We start from the raw sequence: 23,672 nt of genomic DNA on the forward strand, positions 1-23,672 counted from the left end.
CTCCTGGGACTCACACAACTTCTTAAAACCCCTAATATGTTTGTGACTTTAAGATATATTGTCTTTTACTTGCCCCACCACTGATAATTCTCTATTATTCTGGATGATCCAAAGACCATTGAAAGCCTTTCCTCTGAGATCAGAAACGAAACAAGGACATTCATTCTTGTTTCTTCTACTCCACATAATAGGAGAATCATTGTCAGTCATTAGGCAATAAGAAGAAATAAAGGGAATTAAAATTAGAAAAGAAATAAATTATTTATGTTTGTATATGACATGATTTTATATGAATAAAGCCTTTAAGACTCTACCAAAAATTGTCAGAACTATAGCAATAAGTCAATAATGAATAAGTGAATACTATAAATTAGCAAGACACAAAAGACATACAAAAATCAGTTGCATTTTATACAACTTTAAAAAAGGAACTTCTGTATAAAAATATATCATTTTCCTCACCTCTAGCACTGAACTTAAAATGTATCCAAAAGTAATATAACTGCCACAGTATATTTAGGATAAAAAATTGGATGTTTTCTGCAAAATATTCATTGCACCTTATCATGTGAAAGTTAATAATAAAGGCAAAGGTAGTGCTAGCTAAAAATAACATTATAGATAATCTTCATTTAATTTAGGCTTGCTCATTTCTTTTGTTCCTTCAATATTTATTTATCATTGCCTATGTTTCAGATGTTATTCTAGTAATCAAGCCCTTGTCTTGTCTTCCAGGAATTCACAATACCGTTGTGTTACATTATATTGTGTGATAATTCCTATATTTAGTCACACATTCATAATGTATGGTTTGAGCTTTTACTGTGTTATAGATTGTTATGGGCACATCATAGATCATGACTCTTAGAAGTCATATGGCTTTTAGGGCTGGGATGTACCTCAGTGGTATAGCGCTTGCCTAGCATGTGCGAGGCCCTGGGTTCGATTTCAGCACCAAAAGAGAAAAAAAACAAAAAGAAGTTATATGGCTTTTATATATTTGATTATCTCTCTGTTAAATCCTTTCATTCTTTTTCATTAAAACTTCAGAAATCATTTAAAATTCACTAAAATAATGAACTCTAATAAGTTTAAAGGATGAGTGATGTTTTTCTTCATTAAGAGATATTTTAGTTCTTTATATATTCTTTTACAGGAAATGGTCTCATTGAACAATTATTCAACTCTAGTATATAATAAGGAGAGTTCTAGCAGACATTGTCTAAGAATCATAGAAAAAATATTTTAGTTTTAAATAGATCCTTTGAAATATGGAAAAGGTAGTTTGCTTGTTTAAATGAAATATTACTGCAAAGGATTTCAAAAGAGTTAACTAGCTTGGCATTCAGAGAAATGCTTATGTTACTTAAATTATCAATAAAAATTATATTTTGCCCTGCTCTCAGGGTGAAAGCATTTGAATGGTACGAACAGAAATAAAGAAAGATTACTTCATTGGTTCATTGATTTTAGGAGAGTTTAGTTTAAGTTCCCTGTATATTCTAGTTAACAGTCCCTTGTCTATTGTATAGCTGGCAAATATTTTCTCCCACTCTGTGGGTGGTCTCTTCAGTTTAGAGACCATTTCTTTTGTTGTGTAGAAGCTTTTTAATTTTATGAAGTCCCATTTGTCCATCCTTTCTCTTAGTTACTGGGCTGCTGGGGTTCTATTGAGGAAGTCTTTGCCTATACCTATTAGTTCCAGATTGTTTCCTGCTCCTTCCTGTACTAACTTCAGAGTTTCAGGTCTGATATTAAGGTGCTTGATCCATTCTGAGTTGATACTAGTACAAGGTGATAGACATGGAACTAGTTTCAGTTTCTTGCAGATGAATAACCACTTTTCCCAGCAACATTTGTTGAAGAGGCTGTCTTTTCTCCATTGTATATTTTTGGCACCTTTGTCAAAAATGAGGTGGGTATAGTTGTGTGGGTTCATATCTGGGTCCTCTATTCTGTTCCTCTGGTCTTCAAGTGAGAAAGGACAGTTATAAAGTAAAGCAATGAAGACTGGCTTGATAAACTCTACAGAATTGCCTTTGCCTGAAATATCCAGAGCTCAGAACTAGAACGCTGGCAACTCTCTTGCCAACATTCAAGCAGACATTAATTTGGTGAAATTCACTCAATTTATCTGAGTGGAAAACTCTGGACTTTCATGATATCTAGTGACATTCCTTACTGCACACGAAGTCTAATAATTGTCATATCGTATGGAACATACATTTTAAATTTTTAACTGATTAATAATGATTGTTTATATTTATGGGTTGCACTGTGATGTTTTGACTCATGTATGTTCTCTAGAATGATCAAGTTGAGAGAATTAACGTAGTCATCAACCCCCACACTTATCATTATTTCATAATGAGAACATTAGAAATCCTACCATTTTTTCCAAAATTTTTTTACTATCATATTATTACTGTTCTGGGTGTATATTGTGACATTTACAAAAGGCTTACAATATATATTAGTCAAATTCACCTCTCTCCATCATTCTCCTTTATCCTTCCTCCTCCCACTCTTAGAATAATTTTAACAGGTCTCATTTTTTTTCCATTTTCATACATTAGTATATATTTTCACTATATTCATCCTCCTTCACTTCTTCCCTGTATCCTCCCCCATCTCACTGGTACGACCCCTCCAGACAGGACCCATTTCACCTTCCTGTGTTTTGTTTTTGAAAAAAGACATTTCTGTTTGTTTAAGATGGCTGTACAGGGAGTTTCATTATGGTGTTTTTATGCACGTACGTATTATATCCCAAATTGGTTAATACCTTCTATTTTTCTCCTTTCTACCTTAGTCCCCCTCTTACGGTGATTTCAACAGATTTAAATATTCTGTATCCATTCTTATACAGAAAGTACATTAACCATATTCACCTTCTTTATTTCCTTCTTTTACCCTCTCCCTCCTATTAGTGCCCTCCCTTAGCATGACCTGTTTATTATTCTTGTCCTTCTGAAATTTAGGTGTCTGCTCATTGTTCAGTGGGATTTTTGCCTTGGTATTATACCTGAACATGCATTGTACTTAAGCAATATACCCCCCTCCACTGCACTTCCTTGTCCTATCCTGTGTTGTTTAGCAGTTTTCAGGAAATTCCACCATCTTTAAATAGGAAAGACTGTCATCTGTAACAACATGGATGAATTCAGAGAACATTATGCTAAATGAAACAAACAAGGTACAGAAAAAACAAACAAACAAATAGTGCATAACCTCACTTATGTGTAAAGTCTGAAAAGTCAAATTCAGAAGTAAAGAGAAAATGGTGGCCCCCAGAGACTGAAGTGGGGTAAGGGAAGGAAAGGAGAAGAGGAAATGTTAGTTGGTCAGAGATGCAAAGTTTAATTAGAGAGAAGGATTAAGTTCTGGTGTTCTATTCTGCAGTGTAGTGACTATAATAACAATGAGGTATTTATTTTAAATTAAATCAGTTATTAGAAAATAAAAACTACTGTCAAATTTCATGGCTGTAAGATCTGGGAGGGTACCATAATCAAGGAAATAATTTCCTAGAAATGTAAGAAAATAGAAAGTTGTTTCTAAGGATATCGCACTCTGGAATAATGTACTGTTTTAAATTGGAGACATGGATTTGATGTTCAGTATTCCCATTTTTCTAAGCAATATGTTTATCCACTAAAATTGTAATTTGTATAAATAACAAAAGCTAGTGGTCAAAAAGGAAAATAAAGATTTTGTGAATTTCTTTAAAAATTTTGACCTACTTAATTTCAGAAAGCAAAGAACAGAGTTGTTCTTTAATGCTCTTGAATTTATGCATAACATTGTATTTATTTCTGCCTTCTTAGCTGCTCCAATTCCATTGCCTCTGGGTATATTAACTGAAAAGATTAAAGACATAAATTATCATAAGTAATAAAATGTTTCCATAGTACATATAAGAGAAAAAAACTGTATTTCTAAGGAAACATGGTTACTGTGTTACATACTACTGTACCCAAAATTATGTTTTCCTCATGTGTATATTTTATGATAGAATAAAATAGAATTTCTTTTCAGTTTGACCTAACCCATCATTTAATTATTCATAGCTATCAAAATTACTTACATATTTTCTGTTTTCCCATTTCTTCCAACCAGGATCCCAGTATGACAAAATTGTAACTTGTATGTATTTTGTGATTGATTGACATGCTTCTCAGGACTTTCCTATAGTCTCCATTGTGACCATTGTATCTTTCTGCAGCTATTTAATGTGCTTGTGCTCCATATCTTCTGTAAATCAAAGTTAGCTCTAGAGGCTGATCACATTCAGGCCTCAGTGTCTTGGCAAGAGGATAAATTCTTCCATTGGGAGTCATTTAATGTCTGCCCATCTCTCTTTTGGTGATGTCAGAAGTTGTTGGTTCTCAGTACCTAAATCCAGTAACTCAGTGGGGAATTGCAAAATGGTGGCATTCAAAAAATGTCATTTTTTCTGGTCATTTCTTGTTTGATTTACTTTTATAGAGATTTGTTCTTTGTATCTGTTACTTGGGTTTACTTAGTGAGTGTAGTTTCTATAAAAACAAAGGAAATATGCATTCTCTTTATCTACCAATGTTTGAGGTAGTTAATTGGTTTTGATTTTGAATAGTTCTCCAAAGATGACCAATTATTTTTATTAATTTTATGAACTCATGGACTTAACTACATCCTTGGTTTTTTAGGTCACTGTAATTATTATTATTGTTGAAGTATATGTACTGTTTTCCACTGATAGGATTCCTAACACCTGTTGACATGACTGACTATTGTTGATCACTTCCTTGCTACCTGGTAGCACAAATTATTTTCACACTTGTAATTGCCAACCCCAGGTCTAAAAGTAGTCATTTCTATAAGGATCATTGTTTCAAGAGGGCAATGACCTAGAGACTACAATCAGGTTGACAATGACATGTTCATGTCTACTGGTTTCATCACTGGTTTCAAATTTTTTTAGGAGATAAAGTAAAAAGCTACATACACAAATACATAAATATATAAGTATGAATAAATGTCAGGGTCAATACATATGTGTATATTGCTATGAATTTTTTCATACATAAAAACAAAATTTTTGTTTTTGGCAATGCTGGGTTTGAACTTAGGGCTTCATGCCTTTTTGCCTCTTTTGCTTTTATTTATTTATTTATTTTTGCAGTACTGGGGTTTGAATTCAGGACCTACACCTTAAGCCACTCCACCAGCCCTTTTTTTTGTGATGGGTTTTTTTTGAGATAGGTTTGCCCCAGTTGATTTTGAACCACAGTCTTTCTGATCTCTGCCTCCTGAGTAGCTAGGATTATAGGTGAGAGCCACTGGTACCCGGCCTCTTTTGCTTTTAGTTATTTTTTTAAAAAGGTCTTATTTTTTTGTCTGGGGCTGACCTTGGACCATGATCCTCCTACCTTTGCCTCCCTTTTAGCTAGAAAGACAGATGTGGACCAACATATCTGACTTGTTTGCTGAGATGGTGTCTTACTAATTTTTTGCCCCAGCAGCCCTCAAACTTCAATCCTCTCGATCTGTGGCTCCTGAATAGTTCAGATTATAAGTATGTACCACCAGGTCTGGCCCAGGATGACAGGATTATTTTAAATAAACTAACATCTATCAGCACTTCTGTCCCCATCCCCTAACACGAATCAAGAATCCTGGTTTACGTCATCTGAGAATAATAAAACTAAAATATCATATAATTGCTCAATTATCTTATTCCACAATTCACAAATAATTGTTTTAGTATTCTGAAGTATGCAACTAACAACACTACTGCCAAGAATGTGATTAATGAAATGAGCTTAAGTTTGTTTTTTTAAACAAGTTTTTTTTTGTCCTTTGAACAAAAAAAAAAAAACTCAATGAGGCAGTAAAATTATTGTATGCTAGAGCCATTTGAAATAGCTCCTTGCTATGTGATTATACATGCTGAACATCCCTAATACAAAAATCTAAAATCTGAAATGCTCTAAAATCTAATACTTACTAAACAGGACATGATGTTGCAAGTAGAAAATTTCAGACTTAATATAAGAGATACTCAACCTGAATATACTTAGTTTCATTTTATTTTCTGCTTTTAAAAATTATTTTTAAATTTAAATTCTATTTTATAGGTGCCAGATTTAATCCTTACAAAACATTTTTGGGGCATGGGATAAGTTTCATTGATTCCATTTTACAGATTCAGAAATAGAGGGTCAGAGATGTCTAGTAAATCATCCAAGTCAAATTACTGGAACTTAACTTATATTTCTGCAAAAGTCCAATTTTAACACTACATTATCACAAATGACTGAACAAATTTCATGTGGGCCTAAATGAACTGTCTAGTTACATTCAGTAAATAAGTTTCTGATTTTATGTATAGCTATTGATGAATGTTTAAGTAATGGAAAAATAAATTTTTGCTTCCACTTAAGTGACTCAATATTTTTATAAAATGATGCAGCTGATTCTACATTTGTTATTTTGATTTAAGGTTGATGGCAGACATTTTTGTAAGATAATTTATCCTTTAATATCAGTTTCTCTGCAAAGTGGCATCAGCATTCACTTATTTAGTTGGTATTTATTGAACTTCCATTGTGTGAGGAAATGTGCTTGTTACTGGTAAGAGCACAATGAATGAAATACTTCCCACTCTCAATCAGATCACATCCTAGAAGGGAAGATAGAAATATATAAGCATTTGTAATTGATATTACTCTATGTGCTAGGTAGTGTAGGTACGAGGAGAAAAGGCAATGCACCTAGTTCAGAACTGGGGAGGAAAAATGAATGCTTTCATAAAGCCTGGTCAAGTGCTATCAGTTAAAATAAGTTAGTAAGGGTTGAGAAGAGTGATATATTTTTGATGTAAAAAGAGTATAGAGGATTAATAATTTGAAATATTTGGCATGTTTCTTTCTTTGTGACTCTTTTTCTTCAAGGCCTTTTCAATGTTGAAATCAGACTATAAACACATAAAAAACTTCATTATTCAATGTTCTTAAATAAAATTTGTTAACTTATTAGGACTATTGAATTATTTTAAAGAAAAGCATTGGTATACTATTTTTAAGAAATATAAAAGTAAGTTTTAAGTAATATATATTTGTAAAGCACAAAGTAAAGTAATGATTGGAAATTATTTTAGAACAAACTGAATATACCACACTGACAAAATTTACTCTGCATTGCTATATCCTTCATGGTAATTGTGTAAGGAAAGTAAATATGTTTTACTCTCTTTTTTCTATACCTTATATTTTCTAGCTTTGTACTATATCCTTACTGAAATCTTAGACTCATAACCATTTGTTACCATAAGTATGTGGATATCAAAACCCAACATGATTAATTTGTTAAACCTATGTTCAGCAAAGTAGCATCTACTCATATGTTGATGTATGTGTAAATCCCAAAATTATGACTATAAAATGGATTCTAACATATTGAATAAATGTAAATATGTGTATTCTTGAAAATACTTTGAAGTTTATTACCTGAGTAGGGAAAGAGAAAAGCCCAAGAATAAGAGTAACTCTTTTTAACTTTGAGTTTCATTGTTTACTTTCTGATAAGCTCTTGGCAGGAAGCATCTTGAAGGTAACTCTAAGTGGCAACAAGCAGACTCTTGAGAGAGAAAACTGCTTTGGATTGCTATAGACTTTTCTCTGCATGTCGAGAGTAAAGCTTGGTTGAATCAGGGCATTGAGTTCTATATTTTGAATCACAGAGACATGAAAAAGTATAGTGACAAGAAATAATTTCTCCACCACACAGGGAGGATTAAAATCCTTCTGAATTGGGGTGGAGCCTGAAGAACACTGGTAAGAATATGAAGAACATTTATTTATTTATTTTATTGTTTTATTACTCATATGTGCATACAAGGCTTGGGTAATTTCTCCCCCCTGCCCCCACCACCTCCCTACCACCCACTCCACCCCCTCCCTCTCCCCCCCCACCCCCTCAATACCCAGCAGAAACTATTTTGCCCTTATTTCTAATTTTGTTGTAGAGAGAGTATAAGCAATAAGAGGAAGGAACAAGTGTTTGTGCTGTTAGAGATAAGGATAGCTATACAGGGAGTTGACTCACATTAATTTCCTATGCAAGTGTGTTACCTTCTAGGTTAATTCTTTTTGATCTAACCTTTTCTCTAGTTCCTGGTCCCCTTTTCCTAGTGGCCTCAGTTGCTTTAAAGTTATCTGCTTTAGCTTCTCTGCATTAAGGGCAACAAATGCTAGCGAATTTTTTAGGTGTCTTACCTATCCTCACCCCTCCCTTGTGTGCTCTTGCTTTTATCATGTGCTCAAAGTCCAATCCCATTGTGTTTGCCTTGATCTATGTCCACATATGAGGGAGAACATACGATTTTTGGTCTTTTGGGCCAGGCTAACCTCACTCAGAATGATGTTCTCCAATTCCATCCATTTACCTGCGAATGATAACATTTCATTCTTCTTCACGGCTGCATAAAATTCCTTTTTGTATAGATACCACATTTTCTTAATCCATTCGTCAGTGGTGGGGCATCTTGGCTGTTTCCATTACTTGGCTATTGTGAATAGTGCTGCAATAAACATGGGTATGCAGGTGCCTCTGGAGTAACCTGTGTCACAGTCTTTTGGGTATATCCCCAAGAGTGGTATTGCTGGATCAAATGGTAGATCAATGTTTAGTGTTTTAAGTAGCCTCCAAGTTTTTTTCCAGAGTGGTTGTACTAGTTTACATTCTCACCAACAGTGTAAGAGGGTTCCTTTTTCCCTGCATCCTCGCCAACACCTGTTGTTGGTGGTGTTGCTAATGATGGCTATTCTAACAGGGGTGAGGTGGAATCTTAGCGTGGTTTTAGTTTGCATTTCCTATATTGCTAGAGATGGTGAGCATTTTTTCATGTGTTTTTTGGCCATTTGAATTTCTTCTTTTGAGAAAGTTCTGTTTAGTTCACTTGCCCATTTCTTTATTGGTTCATTAGTTTTGGGAGAATAAAGTTTTTTATGTTCCCTATATATTCTGATTATCAGTCCTTTGTCTGATGTGTAGCTGGCAAATATTTTCTCCCACTCTGTGGGTGTTCTCTTCAGTTTAGAGACCATTTCTTTTGATGAACAGAAGCTTTTTAGTTTTATGAGGTCCCATTTATCTATGCTATCTCTTAGTTGCTGTGCTGCTGGGGTTTCGTTGAGAAAGTTCTTACCTATACCTACTAACTCCAGAGTATTTCCTACTCTTTCCTGTATCTACTTTAGAGTTTGTGGTCTGATATTAAGATCCTTGATCCATTTTGAGTTAATATTGGTATAGGGTGATATACATGGATCTAGTTTCAGTTTTTTGCAGACTGTTAACCAGTTTTCCCAGCAGTTTTTGTTGAAGTGGCTGCTATTTCTCCATGGTATATTTTTAGCTCCTTTGTCAAAGACAAGTTGGTTATAGTTGTGTGGCTTCATATCTGGGTCCTCTATTCTGTTCCACTGGTCTTCATGTCTGTTTTGTGCCAGTACCATGCTATTTTTATTGTTATTGCTTTGTAATATAGTTTGAAGTCAGGTATTGTGATACCTCCAGCACTGTTCTTTTGACTGAGTATTGCCTTGGCTATTCGTGACCTCTTGTGTTTCCATATAAATTTCACAGTAGATTTTTCAATCTCTTTAATGAATGTCATTGGAATTTTGATGGGAATTGCATTAAACATGTAGATTACTTTTGGGAGTATCGACATTTTTACTATGTTGATTCTACCAATCTATGAGCATGGGAGATCTCTCCACTTTCTATAGTCTTCCGCAATCTCTTTCTTCAGAAGTGTATAGTTTTCCTTGTAGAGGTCATTCACATCTTTTGTTAGGTAGGTATTTGATTTTTTTTGAGGCTATTGTAAATGGAATTGTTTTCATACATTCTTTTTCAGTTTGCTCATTGTTAGTATATAGAAATCGTAATGATTTTTCTATGTTGATTTTATATCCTGCTACCTTGCTATAGCTATTGATGATGTCTAGAAGCTTCTGAGTAGAGTTTTTTGGGTCTTTAAGATATAGGATCATGTCATCTTCAAATAGGGATATTTTGACAGTTTCTTTACCTATTTGTATTCTTTTTATTCCTTCTTCTTGCCTAATTGCTCTGGTTAGGAATTCCAGTACTATGTTGAATAGGAGTGGAGATAGTGGACATCCTTGTCTGATTCCTGATTTTAGAGGGAGTGGTTTCAATTTTTCTCCGTTAAGTATAATGTTGGCTGTAGGTTTGTCATATATGGCTTTTATAATGTTGAGGTGCTTTCCTTCCAGTCCTAGTTTTCTTAGAGCTTTTATTATGAAATGGTGTTGGACCTTATCAAAGGCTTTTTCTGCATCTGTTGAGATGATCAAGTGGTTTTTGTCTTTGCTTCTGTTAATGTGGTTTATTATGTTTATTGATTTTTGTATGTTGAACCACCCCTGCATCCCTGGGATGAAGCCTACTTGGTAGTGGTGAATTATCTTTTTGATGTGTTGTTGAATTCGGTTTGCCATTATTTTGTTGAGGATTTTTGCGTCAATGTTCATCAAGGAGATTGGCCTATAGTTCTCCTTTTTTGGAGGTGTCTTTTCCTGGTTTTGGGATAAGTGTAATACTGGCTTCATAAAATGTGTTTGGCAGTTTTCCTTCCCTTTCTATTTTGTGGAACAGTTTAAGGAGGGTTGGTATCAGTTCTTCTTTAAAGGTCTGAGAGAATTCAGCAGAGAATCCATCAGGTCCTGGACTTTTGTTTTTGGGGAGACTCTTGATTACTGCTTCAATTTCATTTTGTGTTATAGATCTATTCAGGTGATTAATTTCCTTTTGGTTCAGTTTTGGATGATCATATGTATCTAGAAATCTGTCCATTTCTTTAAGATTTTCAAATTTATTTGAATATAGTTTCTCGAAGTAGTCTCTGATGATTTCCTGGACTTCCATGGTGTTTGTTGTTATCTCCCCTTTTGCATTCCTGATTCTACTAATTTGGGCTTTTTCTTTCCTCATTTTAGTCTGGTTTGCCAGGGGTCTGTTGATCTTTTTCAAAGAACCAACGTTTTATTTCATTAATTCTTTGAATGGTTTTTTTGGTTTCTATTTCATCGATTTCAGCTCATTTTTATTATTTCTCTCCTATTTGTTTTGGGATTTGCTTGTTCTTGTTTTTCTAAGAGTTTGAGATGTATCATTAGGTCATTGATTTGGGATCTTTCAGTCTTTTTAATATATGCACTCATGGCTATAAACTTTCCTCTCAGGACTGCCTTAGCTGTGTCCCATAGGTTCTGGTAGGTTGTGTTTTCATTTTCAGTGACTTCCAGGAACTTTTTAATTTCCTCTTTTATTTCATTAATGATCCATTGTTCATTAAGCAATGAGTTATTTAGTTTCCAGCTTTTTACATGTTTTTTGTCTTTACTTTTGTTGTTGAGTTCTACTTTTACTGCATTGTGATCAGATAGTATGCATGGTATAATTTATATTTTCTTATATTTGCTGAGACTTGCTTTGTGCCCTAGGATATGACCTATTTTGGAGAAGGTTGCATGGGCTGCTGAGAAGAATGTATATTGTATAGAAGTTGGATGAAATGTTCTGTAGACATCTACTAGGTCCATTTGATCTATTGTATATTTTAGATCTTGGATTTCTTTACTGATTTTTTGTTTGGATGACCTATCTATTGATGATAATGGGGTGTTAAAGTCTCCCACAACCACTGTGTTGGAGTTAATATATGCTTTTAGGTCTTTTGGGGTATGTTTGATGAAATTGGGTGCGTTGACATGGGGTGCATAGTGGTTGATGATTATTATTTCTATTTGGTCTATTTCCCCTTTTATTAGTATGGAATGTCCTTCTTTATCTCGTTTGATCAATGTAGGTTTGAAGTCTACTTTGTCAGAGATAAATATTACTACTCCTGCCTGTTTTCAGGGGCCATTGGCTTGGTAAATCTTCTTCCAGGCTTTCATCCTAAGCCTATGCTTATTTCTGTCAGTGAGATGGGTCTCCTGTAAGCAACAAATTGTTGGATCTTCCTTTTTAATCCATTTCATCAAGCGGTGCCATTTGATGGGTGAATTAAGTCCGTTAACATTAAATGTTAGTACTGATAGGTATGTGATGATTCCTGTCATTTAGTTGTCTTAGTTGTTTGAAGGTTTGATTGCATGTACCTAAGTTGAGGTTACTCTCTACTGTCTTGCTTTTTCTTTTCCTGTGGTTTGGTGCTGCCTGTCTTTTCATGGTTAAGTTGGGTATCACTTTCTGTGTGCAGAATCCCTTGAAGAATCTTTTGTAGTGGTGGCTTTGTGGTCACATATTGTTTTAGTTTCTGCTTATCATGGAAGACTTTCATTGCTCCATCTATTTTGAATGATAGTTTCGCTGGGTAGAGTATCCTGGGGTTGAAGTTATTTTCATTCAGTTACCAGAAAATCTCACCCCACGCTCTTCTTGCTTTTAATGTTTCTGTTGAGAAGTCTGCTGTGATTTTGATGCGTTTACCTTTGTATGTTACTTATTTTTTCTCTCTTACAGCCTTCAATATTCTTTCCCTAGTTTCTGAACTTGTTGTTTTAATGATGATATATTGTGGGGTAGTTCTATTTTGGTCTGGTGTGTTTGGTGTCCTGGAGGCCTCTTGCATCTGCATGGGAATATCTTTCTCTAGATTTGGGAAATTTTCTGTTATTATTTTGTTGAATATATGACATATTCCCTTCACTTGCACCTCTTCTTCTTCAATGCCCGTGAGTCTCAAGTTTGGTCTTTTGATGGAGTCAGTGAGTTCTTGCATTTTCTTTTCACAGGTCTTGAGTTGTTTAATTAATAGTTCTTCGATTTTTTCCTTTAATTACCATTTCATCTTCAAGTTCTGAGATTCTGTCTTCTGTTTGTTCTATTCTGCTGGATTGGCCTTCCGTTTTGTTTTGCAATTCTGTTTCATTCTTTTTTCTGAGATTTTTCCATATCCTGGGTGGTTTCCTCTTTAATGTTGTCTATTTTTGTCTTGAGTTCATTTATCTGTTTATTCATCGTGTTCTCTGTTTCACTTTGGTGTTTATACAGTGCTTCTATGGTTTCCTTTATTTCTTCTTTTGCTTTTTCAAATTGTCTATTTTTGTTGTCTTGGAATTTCTTGAGTGTCTCCTGTATATTTTGGTTGACCATATCCAGTATCATCTCTATAAAATTCTCATTGAGTACCTGTAGTATGTCTTCTTTTAAATTATTCTTGTGGGCTTCATTGGGTCCTTTGGCATAGTTTTTCTTCATTTTGTTGGAGTCTGGATCTGAGTATCTGTTTTTTTCATTCCCCTCTGGTTCCTATACTAATTTTTTGCTGTGGGGAAACTGGTTTCCCTGTTTTTTCTGTCTTCCCATCATTGTCTTTGGTGTTGTTACTGTCCCTGTACTGTGTGCAATTAAGTATTTTCTAGCTTGTAATAATAACAATGGTGATATTTAGAATGGAAGGGTGAGAGGAGATGGAAAGCAAGAAGTTAAAGAAAAGGGAAAAACAAATACACAGACTGGAGGGAGAAAACAGAACAAGGTGTCAGAAAAGAAGATTTCAAAGGTATAAACAGGGAGTGTTAGTGTACTAATCGACAGTAAGCTAAACAGGCATTAGAGAGACAGAGAGGATTGGAAAAAAAAATTTAAAAAAAGATAAGAATAAAAATAAAAAATAAGTAAATGAAAGAAACATATTTACATATATAAAAATAAAGTAAAACAAAATGAAAAATAGAAAATTAAAAAAAACCAAAAAAACCCAAAAACACCAAAAAAACCTCCAAGTTCAAATGCAATGAAGTTTCAATCTTAATAATTTTGGTGTCCGTCTCAGTCTCCAATCCTGGAGATGGTGCCTCAGATGTTGTTCTGTAGTTGTCTCATCAAAGGGGACGCATAAAGTAGAACAAAACTACACATACACACACACAAAATCCCCACCAAGTGTCCCAAGTTCAAATGCAGTACAGTTTCTGTAAGTTTTTCAGCATGCGGGTGTAATTTGGTTGTTCTCTTATTAAAGGTAGGGAGAAAAAGAAAAAAAAAAGAGTCTGGAGACAGTTCTGTGAATGGTATCTGTGGCTGTGGCTTGCCTGCCCTCTGCTGTCAGCCTGCTGTTGCTGGAGGCATTATTTATGCAGATCTCAGGGGTGAGCTTAGCACTCACCTGGCCTTGAAGGCTTTGTTTACTCAGAGTTTTCCTGTGCGCCTCTGCTACAAGCTTTCCCCTTTCCAAGCACACTGGGGAAGGTGACACTCCACCCACTTTCTCAGGCCTGTGTGTTTATTTACAGTTCATGTGGGAAGTGTGTCTTCCCCCTTCTCCTGTGCAGTTTTCCTCCCACCGCCACTTTTACAAGCTTTTCTGCTCCTGATTACTGGGCGGTGCTGCTGCTCCTGCCAGCTGCCATGTTTGTTTACAGCTCACATGGGAAGTGGGTCTTCCCCTCTCTCCTGTGGAGTTTTCCTCTCTCCGCCACTCTCACAAGCTTTACCATTCCTGGTTGCTGGGCGCGTGCCCCCGCTCCTCCCGCCGGAGCCTCTCTGGCCCACCCGGCTTGTTTATTTAAAGTTCCGGGAAGGATTCCCTTTCCCCAATCCTCAGCGCTCAGTGTGCTCCACCCTCTTTCCTGAATGTCTTTATTGTTCCTATTGCTTATTAGTCATTTTCTCTTTTTTCCCCTGGGTGGAGGTCAGTCTGTCGAGGGGGCTATGCTGCTCTGGCCCAGGGTTGTCTGTGGGAGTGCCATGGTACTGCAAAGCTCACCTTGTCCGCGTCTTCCCAAGCTGTCTGGGTGCAGGCAACTGGTGGCCCGGGGGCCCTCCTGGTTTCTCTGTTTAATGTGAAGTGGAGATTCTCTGCACTGGCTGGAGGTGTGGAGGGGTCAAAGTTTTGCCTCTTCTTGGTGGTTTTGCCTGCAAAGTGTGTCTCCAGTGTCTCTCCAAGATTTCACTATAGGAGGCTTGCTTTCTGCTTCTTCCCTCTAGCCACCATCTTGGAATCTCCCCTATGAAGAACATTTAGATTGGTGTGAAGTTCTGCCACTGTCCTCTGGATGCCTCTTCAGGGGAAGAATTTTGTAGAAAGAAGGATGATAAAAGTCCAAGGTAGATTTGGAGATCTGAACTCTTAAGAAGAGGCAGTATTGCAGCCTGCCTGAAGGCCAGCAGACTGGAGGAAGAAATGTGGAGAGATTAAGAGATGGAATACCTGCCCAAATCTTTCAGCTCTTGTGGGACTAATGGAGAGCAAGAAGAGGGCTGAGAATTAAGGACCACTGTACCCTTAGGGAGTTCTCTTAACTATGCAGAAGGTTACTAATAAGAAAAGAGATAGGGGATGAGTCAACAGGAGAGAACATTAGTGCTGGCCTCCATCCCAGTGACCATCACAAAGAGAAAACAAGGAAGTATTCAGAACAGTCAGGGTTATCAGCAGAGAAAACTGAGAGCAACCACCATGACAAGGAGAAAGAAGCCTCCCATCAACAGAGGTCAGCAATGGAGAATGACATGAGGCCACATGTCCCTTTCCAGATGTGAGAAGAACATATATCTCTGTCAACAAGAGTAAAAGCTCTCTTTTTTCTTCACAGCTGATATGTTCTGAAACTTGTGTTCTAAAAGTCAGTAAGTTTATGCTTTCTGCCATCAGAAACTCATCAATGCTCAAGACCAACTTAATTTCAGTGGGAGAGAAGATACAAATACTGTTCTTTTGCTTAATCAAGGATGGGATGAGAAACTTTTTAGCTGCAATCTAAGTACCATGGACAGAAATCCAAGGAAGGTTGTTCATCATACTGCAATTTGTTCAGTGAGACAGAAGTATGATGAGGGGGCAAAGTATAGACGGAGTGGAAGGTCTGAGGTGTGGCTGGAGGCATTAGTGGATATTCCAGGTTATAGAGTTTAACAATAGTTTAGTGAGGCACCACTGGTTTCAAAGATGTTGTCGGTTTAAATGTAGTATGGAGAAAATATTGGGGAAAGTTGAGACTAGAAAACCCTGCTATACTGAGGCCAATAGGAAAAGGGGACCAGGAACTAGAGAAAAGGTTAGAGCAAGAAGAATTAACCTAGAAGGTAACACACACGCACAGGAAAGCAATGCAAGTCAACTCCCTGTATAGCTCTATTCTTATCTCAACTAGCAAAAACCCTTGTTCCTTCCTATTACTGCTTATAGTCTCTCTTCAACAAAATTAGAGATAAGAGCAAAATAGTTTCCGTTGGGTATCAAGAAGTTGGGGGTGGAGAGGGAGGGGGCAGAGTGGGTGGTGGTAAGGGAGGGGGTGGGGCAGGGGGGAGAAATGACCCAAGCCTTGTATGCACACATGAATAATAAAACAATAAAAAAAGAAAACCCTGCTATAACAAGAGAATGTTGCATTATCAAAGGAGATTGACAGAGGTAGGTAAGAGGATTTTAGAGTATAAATCAAGAATCACCACTTCTTCCCACATATTGTGAAAGGTACATTCTTAGTTTAATGCTTGACAAAACAGCTTAATGATGTCACCATTCCTCGAATAGAAAACTCAGAAAAAAAGACTATGATCTGATTGGCCTTTGAAATATGGTTCATTGAGGTCCCTGTGGTATCTATAAAGGACACATTATAGGAGTTAAAGTGGATCATCCAGAATACATAGGGAGCTTTGTGAGTCTTTGGTATATAAATGATAATTGAAACTTTGTCAATGGTTGCAGTCACCAATTATGACAATGCAGAGTGTGTTGTCTGGAGTGTGACAAGAAAAATAATAGGGGTCAAGGAAGGAGAGTGCCAGAGGACTGAGGAGGCTGTGGGGTGGAAAAAGCATGTGAAACCAAGGAAACAGAGTAATTCAGGAAGCAAAGGCAGGAACAAGGGAGACACTACAGGAAAACTTCCATTTCCATTGCATTTATCAAAAATATTTTTCGTGGTGTGTAGGATAGGAGGCAGAGAGGGACATGAGGCTGACATAGATGAGAAAGGCATTTTCTAAGGCTCTGAATCAGCCCTTCAGTCCTCACTTAATTCCTCCTGGGTAGCCACGTTCATAATCCCTCACAAATCATGCCCAACCTCTCTCTTTAGATTTGCCATCTTCTTTTAAATTGAGAATATGTGTACCCTTGAAATGAAACACTGACTGTAAAGTTTTATGGAAATATAGTCATGTCCATTCTTCCCATATTGTCTATGGCTGCTGTTGTGCTACAACAGAGATGAATAGTTGTAACAAAGACTTTTTGCCTAGAGATGGAATGAGAAAGTATGATGCATAAAACATTAATTATCAACATTGAAATATGAATTTCATATAATTTTCATGTACCATAAAATATTTTTCTTTACATTCCCTTAGCCAGTTAAAAATGGAAAGACCATGCCTAACTCAGAGGCTGTATTAAATCAGGTGACCGGCCCATGGGCTAGAGTTTGCTTACCCTCACACTAAATCATTCTAAGAGCTCTGAACATACATGAAGTTTCAGGCATGTGTTTCCTTGCCTGAAATGAGCCTATTCTTTACACTGGAGAGCTAAGTGGAACTGAAATTAAGCTTCCATGACCTCTAATGAGGTGTTTCCTAATCCTTATACCCAAGCTGAGGAAATGCTGAGCCCATCTTTTATGTTCTTATAGCTACCTCTACAAAACACTTTCTTACAGTACCACAGCCACTTTTTAAATTTTTTGTTTCCATCACTTATTCAGAATATGGATTATATCCCACCTACTTTTGATTTTCCTTAGCATACAGAAGTATCATGCATTAAGAAATCAACAAGGAAAGGACCTCATGATAAGTCCTACTTTGTAGATAATCATCTCTTGAGCAGACAAATATCCAAATGTAGACTGAGTGGTGGCAATTATGAGTTTCTGCGATGCCAGCTAAAACAGTGAATGATCATGTTCCTGAATCAACCTGTATGGCTGGTACTGATCAATAAGAAGGGTAAAGGAGTGTAAGGATTTTATCAGGGTTTATGAAATGGAGTTGCACTTCAGAGTAAGACTCTTTCCAGAGTCCTTTCTGTCTGGTTGATACAAGGAAAAATCCACTACCTACCCCTGCAAAATAGGAACCCTTGAGCAGGTGAACCATGATCTAGTGGAATAAGGAATGGATTATTCCTGGGCTGATGTTTGCATTTGGAAGAGCAGATCTTATGAATTAGACTATGAATCAACTTGATTCTTACAATAATGAGAAAATTAAAAGATAAAGAGCTAGTTCACTTAGAATCTGACATTAAGTTGAATAATTTTCAAATACCTCTGTGATTTTTGTTCATAAGTAAAATAAATCAGAGTTTCAGTAGCTGACCACAAGCATGGAATAGACTAGACCTATTGGTAAGATCACAATCAGTACTTGCCTTTGTTAATTATTATTGATAGATATAGCTCTAAAATAAACTAATTTAATGGCTAGTATATTTATGCTATTAGGAAAAATGATGGAATAGGTTAATCTTATCATAAACATGCAAGATTCATGCAAGAACACCATAAACTCATTTGTATAGCTCTTAGTGTATACAATATCTCATCAAATAATCATAAAATGCCTTTGATTAATCTAATTATGAACATAAATTATATTTTAATTTCTCAAGCCTAAATTATTTTTGTTCCATTAACATTACAGAACTGGACAAGTTCTCAAATTTATTATATTATGTTTGTGAGTATAAAAGAGATGTTTTGTATAGGAATTCAAGTGAGAGATAAAATGATTTATTGGTATCTAAATAAGATGGACTAGAAAGTACATTAAAATGTGCATTCTTTTAAACTACAGGGAAAAATTCATTCATTAATGATATAAAGGAATTTCACTGTGAAAATTTAATAAATGAATATAGAATACTTTGACCAAGCTTCATCCCCTCCCTTATATTACCTTCATCCCCTTCCCTGCCCCCTCCTTTTCACACAGTTTTTGGTGGGTTTCATTACACTATCTTCATATATATATATTATATATAGTATATATATATGCAACAATATATATTATATTATATTATTTATAATATTATCCTTAGAAACTCTTCACCCCTCCTGTATGCTTTCCTTTCACCCTTCCGCTCTCACTGATTCTCCCTTCAGGCAGTCCCTCTTTGTACCCTCCTGTCCCGTTATTATTCTTGCTATTATTTCAGACCTAAATTCCACATATGAGATAAAACGTGCAATATTTGACTTTTTGAGCTTGGTGTATTTTGCTCAATATTATGTTCACCAATTCCTCCATTTTCCTCAAATGATATAATTTTATTCATCTTTATGGCTGAATAATACTTCACTGCATACATAGACTACATTTTCTTTATCATTTCAGCAAGTCAGACTCATTCCACAGCTTGGCTATTGTGAGTATTGCTGCAATGAACTTGGGTAAGTAGTATCTCTCTGGTATGTTGATTTATCCCCCTTCAGATACATGTCCAAGGGTGGTATTGCAGAGTCATAAGTAGGTCTATTTGGAAGCTAAAATAAACAAATATCTATTCAACTCTACAAAAATCTAACAATTTGTGGATTTTTATAACTTGCCTTTTCTTACATTTCTTAATTTATGAAAAACTGACAGCCATTTTTTCAAACTTACATAGGTAACAAACAAAAAAGTAAATACAAGTACTTTGGTCTGGAGTTAAAATTTCACAGTATGAAGTTAGAAATATCATTTTTTGGTAAATTGAGCTTATTTCAAATGACAGGGGAAACGAAGTTCCAAGGACCTTCTGTGTAACTTTTTAATGGATATGCCCTTCAACATATAATTTGGGGGTATAAGAAATGCAATTGCATGTGGAATTGTGCAATTTTTCAGGCAAATTGTCACATAAATGTTTGTTTGTAAAAATGTGTAGGTAGTTAGGTAGACACCTATTGTACCAGCAAACAGAGGTCCATGGATCAATGAGTGTACCATTGAACTTTCTATTTTGTTGTTTTTTATTGTTGTGCTGGGTGGGGGTACATTGTAGCATTTACAAAGGTTCTTACAATGTATCAAGTACATTGTACTTGAATTCACCCACTCCACTGCTCTCTTTCATTCTACCTCTCCTGATTCCTGGAAGTTTCAACAGGTATAATTTTTTACATTTACTTACATTATATACATTATTTGCAGAACCTGTTGCACCCTCTTGTTCTCCAATTTTGTAGAAGAAAAAACATAAAAGATAGTTTGACATAAAGATAAACTATACAGGGAGTTTCCTTGTGTTGTTTCCATGCATATATGTATTACAGACCCAAGTGGTTCATCTCTTCAGTCTTTTCACTTCTCCCTAGTCCATGTCCCATGGTGGCCTCAGTCAATTTAAGATTTCTATATGAATTCCTGTACAGTAAGCACATTAACCACATTCAAGTTTTTGGTTTCCTTCCCTTGTCCTACCCTCCCATACATGGCCTCCCCTTAGTGTGACCCATGTACCATAATATTGCTGCATTTGTTGTAGGTCTGTAATCCACATATGAAAGAGTAAACTTTTTTATTATCATTTTTTTCTCCAAAATTTTCATTATGGAAAGTTTCAGAAATGAGTGGATTCTGTCTCAGTCTGAGATTCAAACATCACTGGGACTATTTCATAGTGCAGATAGTAGACTAAGTTCATTTCATATAGTGAACTAACACAAAACATATTCCTCTATTTTATGAGCTCATTGAGAGCAAGGAGTGGATCATTTTAAATCCCTTCTCTACACCAAATATCAACATAGTTTAGAGGAGCTTCATCTTAGGACATCAGTCAATAGCATGGTGGAAGTGGGAGAGTGAATTTATGTTCTAAATTTTGCACATATAGCAAAAATCAAATCCGTGAAAATGCTCTTGAAAATAATGTACATCACTAATAGAAAAACAGAAGGGAGACATAGCATCTTTCAATAGTTGTGACATGCTTACCTTTCCCTGCAGTTCAGAATAGATGATTGGCTGCAGAACAGATTAAATATTTTGTTTGCTTGTTAAGGTCCAATTGGACCCTCCCCAAATGTACCCCATATCTTTCATATTATCACAATATTCAATATTGTATAAAGTTTATTATCCCCAAGTTAAATATGCATTTAGTGTGATATTATACGTTACAGAGTAAATGCATGACAAATATTTGTTGAATAATTGATTGCTTGAGCAATTAAAAGTATTTTTTTTTTTAGAATTTAACAGATACATATAAAAAATGCCTTGACAATTTTGTGAGTCTTCTGTTTAGTACCAAAGTAATTATTTGCAAAGTCAGTACATGCTCATCACAGCAGGGAATAAAATGTTTATTGTAAGTAAAATGTTATTCTGCAACTTCAGAAAAGTAGAAATGTAGAGCTATGGTTCTCATGAGCTCTGAATGTTAATAACAAACAGGACCTCGGTTCAGCTAATAGCTTTACAATTGTGGGACCTCTAAATATATGTAAATACTCTGGTCAAAGTTCAGAGCAGAGATTATCTCTGCCTTATAGGAAAAATTGATGTCTTTGTCTTCTAAAAAATTAAAAATTACCAGATCTGCAATTGTTAAATTAATAGCATCTGAACATATGAATTCAGAATCCAATATAATACAGTTTCCATAGTGCCTTTGCCCAAAATGGTTTTGTCAAAGAAGTTCAAAAATATATGAAACCTACTGTGGACTAAATGTTTGTGTTCCAAAAATTCATATGTTACACATGTACAGGAAATCAATGTGAGTCAACTCCCTGTATAGCTATCTTTATCTCAACTAGCAAAAACCCTTGGTCCTTCCTATTATTGCTTATACTCTCTCTTCAACAAAATTAGAGATAAGGGCAGAATAGTTTTTTTTCTGCCGGGTAGCGAGAGGTAAGGGGGTGGACGGAAGGGAGGAGGGGAAGGGGGAAGGGGGGAGAAATGACCCAAACATTGTATGCACATATGAATAAAATAAAAATTAAACAAACAAAAATTCGAATGTTAAAGTCATACCCTCTAGTGTGATGGTACTAGAAGTAGAACCTTTAGGAAGTAATCAGTCCATGAGGATGGAGCCTGCAAGGATGGGATTAGTGCCCTTATAGAAGCGAATCTAGATGGTGAGCTCTCTTATGTTATTTCTGCCACATGAAGACACAAAGAAAAAAGGTGGTCTGTATTTCCGAAGAGGTCCCTCAACAGCACTGACTGCTGGCATCATGGTCAAACATTTTAAGCCTCCAGAACTGTGAGAAACTGTAAGTTTCTACAGTCTATAAGCCACCTAGCTTATGGTACTTTATTATGGTAGCCCTAAAATGATAACATTTTTAATAGCTACTAATGCTTTCAATTTTTAGTTATCATGATTCTATGGTAGTTTCTAGATCCATTGAGTTTTTAAAGGAAGCAATCACCTCCATAGGAAACAGGATTCATTATTTTATGAGCAAACACTCCCCCAGCAAGGGAAAAGAGTGGGATTTTTTTCTCTGATATAAGAACAAAAACAAACTGAACAAAACTTGTAATGAAGACAGCATTGGGTTTACTGGTAATTTAAAAACTAATGGTTTGCCATGAAAATATGCTGTCTCAATCATAATCATGGAATTCAAATATGAAGACCACTTTTCAGAGGAAAATGCATCACAATTGTAAGTAGGAAACATTATTTTGATAATTAGTGCTTTATCCATAAAACATGTTATTATTTTATGAATATTATTACTCCAAATAGATTTTTAAATAGTAGAAATAGTTTTAGAAACTGTGGTTAACTTTGAGTAGAGGAAATAATAGCAGTTTATAAATTATATCTGCCTTCAAATAGATTTGTATCAATGTTGAGATGAAATTATGCAAAGAAATTCAGCAGAAAAATAATTTATATCAAAATGAAGTCATTATTTTCAGTGGCACAAATAAGCAAATTCAGATAAGGAAAAAGAAATCTTGTGGTTTCATCAGTTTTTCTTTTGGACAGATTAATTTCTGGTTAGGGAAATATATGTACCGCATTTAAATATTTTTTTGCTTGAGTTTCATGCAAATAATTTCCATAAAAATAAAAATTGCACTCTTTAACTGTAGAAACAGAGATATACACACAATAAATGTCATTCCATTAATTTTTTAGTATTATTTATTTTGTAATGGGTAATACAAGGTATGTGAAACACATAAAAATACTGTATAAATCTTAAATTCATTTCTACAGCTTGCATGAATCCCTTACATGCAAATTTCTTTTAGGATATAAAAATATCATTTGCAAAATCAAGATAAAGTCTTTGCTGAGAAAATTGTAGAATCAGTCACTTTATAATTCTAATATTTTGTATTTATATGGTGCTTTACAATTTACAGAATATTTTCATATATATTATATCATCATCATGGATTTAGCAATACACTAAAAGTTATTCAGGCACCCCAAGCAGGAGGAATAAAAAAAGAGCATCAATGAAAGATGCTAGAATGGATTACCCAGAAGTTAGATGAGACCTTAGAAGTCAATATAACATTTCAGAATGTTCCACATTATTCACATAAATTACAGGAGAGAAATCCAGTGATATTCATACTGAATCATGTTGGATAGACTTGGTCTTTGGAAGGCAAGTGGGAAAGCGGTCAGAAAAGAGTTATAGGCTGAGTAAGACTTACTCTCAAACTGATGG

The sequence above is a fragment of the Castor canadensis genome, chromosome 4 (genome assembly GCF_047511655.1).
Source record: "Castor canadensis chromosome 4, mCasCan1.hap1v2, whole genome shotgun sequence".
Lineage (NCBI taxonomy): Eukaryota > Metazoa > Chordata > Mammalia > Rodentia > Castoridae > Castor > Castor canadensis.